The 4760-nt window shown below is 35.0% G+C and overlaps 1 long non-coding RNA gene across 1 annotated transcript; it reads left to right on the top strand.

The window, feature by feature from the left end:
- Positions 1 to 904: 904 nt before the first annotated feature.
- On the top strand, positions 905 to 3336 carry LOC110882521. The gene is made up of 5 exons (XR_002560120.2): positions 905 to 1338; positions 1888 to 2052; positions 2143 to 2196; positions 2404 to 2558; positions 2817 to 3336. It is a non-coding gene; the product is annotated as an uncharacterized LOC110882521 (long non-coding RNA).
- Positions 3337 to 4760: the final 1424 nt, after the last annotated feature.

Here is a 4760-nt window from a genome sequence, read left to right as displayed (position 1 = left end):
GGTGTCAGAAATATTTTGGAGGGTTGATACATCTTGGTATAAGACCTGGATTATTTAATAGAATATATAGTGCACTCACACTTAAGTATAGTAACCCAATTACACTTTATCCCTACGTCACGAGACAGAACCCCAACGAATTTAGGCAGAGCCTTGACATACGTTACGGGGCCCTACGTCACTTGGACAGGGTATCAGTGATCAAGGGTTAAAACACTTAAAATGGGGCAGGGTTTTATTATTATTATAAAAAATAACAAAATAGAATTTTTAGAAAAAGAGAGAGCTGGCGAGAGAGAAAAAGAGAAGGAAAGAAATGGCATGAAATGAGAAGTCTTGCTTGCTTATTTATAGTTGAAAGGTTTACTTGGAGTGCACACCAAATTGGCATACATACACGTAGACAACTTTCATTCAATGTTAGTTTGTTGATTTTTATTATTATTTTATTTATTTTTCTTCTTTTGATTTCATGTATATCACAAAAGCACACGTGCACTTACTTTGAAATATTTTGATTTATTTTATTATATTTACTATTATAATTAATTCAACCGCTTTACCTATTTGGCGCGTATAATTTCTAAAATATGACATTTTATAAAATAATGAATATGCCATTAGAATGAGAATATTTCTGTCTACATTTTGAACCAAGTTTCATTAAAAACAGAGTAGGTTCAAATATAATGTATTTTGAACCAATGTATTTTTGGGAATGTTACAATGATATTGCTTATACTAATCTCTATACTTATAAATGAAAATGATGTTACACTTGGCTTAGTTTTAGCCCTTCTCTTTTAATTTTCTTCTAAATTGATTAATTCATATGCTGCCACGTTGGAATTTTATACACGTGTCATCTTCTATTAGTTTTACCCGTTTTTTCTTCTCCTCCAATTTTCTTCTCCTGCGTCTCTAATTAGGTTTTTTATTTACAGACCCAACCCTTCTCATACTTCAGCCGCCGACGTGAAGAAAATCCTCCCACCCACCGTATTCGATCTTATTTTTTCAACTATCAAAGCATCCCCCCACCGTATTCGATCCTCAACCATCTACACCAGAAGAAACCTAAACGACATCGCCCCTATTTGTCTTCTATCTTGAAGATTCAGATTGATAAAAACAAAATTGAAGATTCGGATTGTATTTTTTCGTGATGATGAGGAATCGAAGATCTGGAATAAACCCTAATCTTAAGATTCAGATTGTATTTGTTCGTGACGATGATGAACTAAGGATGATTTCAAACTATTTGATTGAACCCTTTTCCTCTCCTCACTGACTTTCGGTTTTTAAAGGATGGTAACGTATCGCCTCGCCGTTGTACAAGTGAGTTCATCTTACCTATAGTCTTGTATGCTTTGTTTTTTTTTGTCAAGAATTTTAGGGGTTTAATTGATGAATGTTTGCCATAAGGATCCCTTACAGATTGGTTAATAATTAACTCTTGTTCAAAATGGTTGATTCATATGCTTGAGTTAACATTTAATTGTTGATTAGATTAAACTTTTATTGTTTGGTTTATTTTTCCATATATCATGTTTTAACACGACTTTTACTGTTTTGGTTTATTCATCACTTAATAATTCTCACTTTATAAATTTCTTTTTATGTGAATTCCATACTTGTAACGAGGCTTGGGTCGCTGGCTTCTCTAGAAAAAGCGTAATATTTTTTTTTGCAAAAGATGTCAAGCCTAAAATTGTCTTTGTATCACTTGCAAGTTGTTTAAAAAGTATAAATAAGAGGTGTGTAGTATTAATATAACTGGAAGTCTGGAATGGTATTTTTTTTACTTTTCATTTATATGGAAATCTGTAGGTGATGGTTAGCCGTTAGCCTTTTTGTGACATTGATATTGATGATATGCATCTGCAGGTTGTTTTGTAGCTAATGAGCCCATGTTTGTGATCCAAGCTTACAACACCTTTAAATAGACCGAGACCATGGTCCATATCCGGCTCATTCGTTCTCAAAGAGCTTCAAGGGAGTTTTGGGTTTGTACTCTATGATGTCAAGTCTAAAACTGTGTTCGTATCACTTGTAAGTTATTTAAAAGGTTACATATGAGGTGTGTAATATTACAATAACTGGAAGGGTATTTTTGACTTTTGTTAATATGGCAATTTGTAGGGTGCAGATAGGGAAGTGAAGCTCTTCCGGGGCATAGCAGATCATGGCCCTATGGTAATTTCTGATAACTTGGTGGCCATTAAGTCTATTAGAGGCGAGTTGCTAACATATCATTTACTCAATTTAAGAATATTAGAGTTGAGTTAATATACATATCATTTATATCATTTACTGAATTCAAGAATATAAATCACATAGTGTTCATCATGTTTATGTTGATAAATCCTGAATCTTAGGAGCTGGCCATTGTATTTATTTCAGGCAAAAGACCAAGGCTGAGGATGAGATTCGACTTTTTGTTTTTTTTTTCTCTTCTAAAGTAAGCTACTGCATCTTCTTAGAGTCAAAAGTGTAAACCGGCATCTAGGTTGCCCCATAAAGATAACGCAACTGTCAAGAAGCTAAAGCCCAGTTTCGTAAGTTCCCAAACTCGGTTTGTTTTGGTATGCCTTACATCCAATAATTGGTTCTTTTAAATTGGAATAAAATTTTCATTTTTTGGTCAGATATAACCGAGTAAATGTTCAAAATGATTGTTAAAAATCTAATCATATATTTTGTCTTACATGTGGGATATTAGAAGATTTTGTGTTATTATTAAAACTTAAAAGCACATATGTTAAATGCTAATAGTTGAAACATGATTTGATCATATAATTTTTTTTTTGTTACAGGCAATGATTTCTAACCAGGGCAGTATGTTAATTCTACAAGAGACGTGTATTGATTCAGCGGGGTCCTTGGTGGTGTATGAGTTGGTGGATAACCTAGCAAGGCATGTGGTGATGAATGGGGGGTGATTCGGCTTATGTGGCTCTTTTGCCGTCAGGGTTTGAGATAGTCAGGGTTTGAGATAGTCCTTGACGACCTGGTAATCGTGTTGTGTCGGATACAGAGAATGGTGGGGCGGGTGGATCTCTTTTGATTGTTGCATTTTGAAGTTTGATATATTTTGTATTCTTTATGCTTTTAGGAATATATTTTGTATACTTTATGCTTTTAGGAATGTGTCTACTGTGAATTTTGATTGCAAGCTTGACCTTAAGGCGATTGGCCTGCAAGCTTGTAACGCAGAATATAGCCCCAAGGTACAAGTTTTCTGACAATATGTAAGCAATCTTCCTTTATAAATTGTAACGTTGTTTCTTAATCATGGAAATCTTGGTTGTTGATGATCATTTATTTATTTTTATACAGTGTTTTGCTGCCGTAATCAATGTTTCATAACATAATATATTATATTAGCCCGTGTATTACACGGGTAACTAACCTAGTAGCAATCAAAAGAACATTTGACTACATCAGCAATTCAGCATAGGCCATCCTATTTGAGGAATCCAAGGCATCTCTCCAACAGCAACATCAACATCAAAAAGGCAACTCATAAATAATAGCACAACTTTAATACCTTATTGATATAGGTAGATAATAAACATATAACACCACATATAAAAATAAATATGTAAAACTTATCTACACTCATAATATCTTTATCGTTCAGATAAGGATTACTTATATCACGGTTAATACATAAAATATTAAATAATATAATTAAATGAATTATTTATGCCATTAACTTCGTACAAGTCTCCCTTAACATGTATAGCGTTATAGAATTAACGCACCACCCGTATTCTTAAGGTCATGTTAAGTTAAACAAAATTGGTCTCGTGGTGCTGTAAACGTTGAATAATCAATAGAGACCAGATTAAAAGTGATTGCTCGGTGTCGTGTCTATCTTCTACTCCTTTCTTAGTCGTAATAAACGCACCGAACACGTCGTTTCGGGACCGAAGCTCAGTCAAACTCGCCGGATCCTGGATTCAGCAGTGGTATCAGAGCTACGGTACCGATTTAATCGATCTAACAATCGGTTAAATCACCCAAAGCTCATCAATTTTGGGTTAAACGAGAGTTTTGACGTTAAACAGAGAAAATCATCAAAATAAAGGTCAATTCACGGACGGATTTTAGAATTGAAGACATCATTTTGTTCGGAATTGATTCGCGCACAATCCTGTGTAGTTTCATCATGAAATTCACACAAATAAAGATTCTGGATCGAAAAAACGTGATTCGGAGTGTTCTTGAGCTGTTAGAACATATCCGATCAGATGACATTCCGATCGGATGACCATCCGATCGGACGACCATCCGATCCATGTCACTATGGGGTGTTTGAAAGATCAGTTGTTTTTCACTCGAAGGACCATCCGATCGGATGACCATCCGATCCACAAACACATGTTTGTCCACTTTGTCATTTGATCGGATGATCATCCGATCCACAAACACAAGTTTGTCCATTTTGTTGTTCGATCGAATGACCATCCGTCAGCATGCCATTCGACCAGATGATCAAATGCCTAAAAAAAGGAATTTTTTGATCGCAACGACGAGGAGAGTCACTAGAAAAAATTTGGTGATTGATAATTTTTTCGGGTTTTTAACGACCAAGTTGGGTTGTTCGGGGACACCGTCGGGGGCTTCAGTGAATAGATTTGTTGATGCGATCACGGATTGTGAAAATTAGTGGGGTAGTCATGATACTGGTGCAGAAAGTTTTTCTTTCAGGGTATCTGACTATTTATGGGCCAAAACGTAAAATCTGCAAAGAC

Source organism: Helianthus annuus, chromosome 16, assembly GCF_002127325.2.
Source record: "Helianthus annuus cultivar XRQ/B chromosome 16, HanXRQr2.0-SUNRISE, whole genome shotgun sequence".
Classification (NCBI taxonomy): Eukaryota; Viridiplantae; Streptophyta; class Magnoliopsida; order Asterales; family Asteraceae; genus Helianthus; species Helianthus annuus.
Note: the sequence above shows the minus strand (reverse complement) of the source record. Positions and strands in the feature narration are given on the sequence as shown.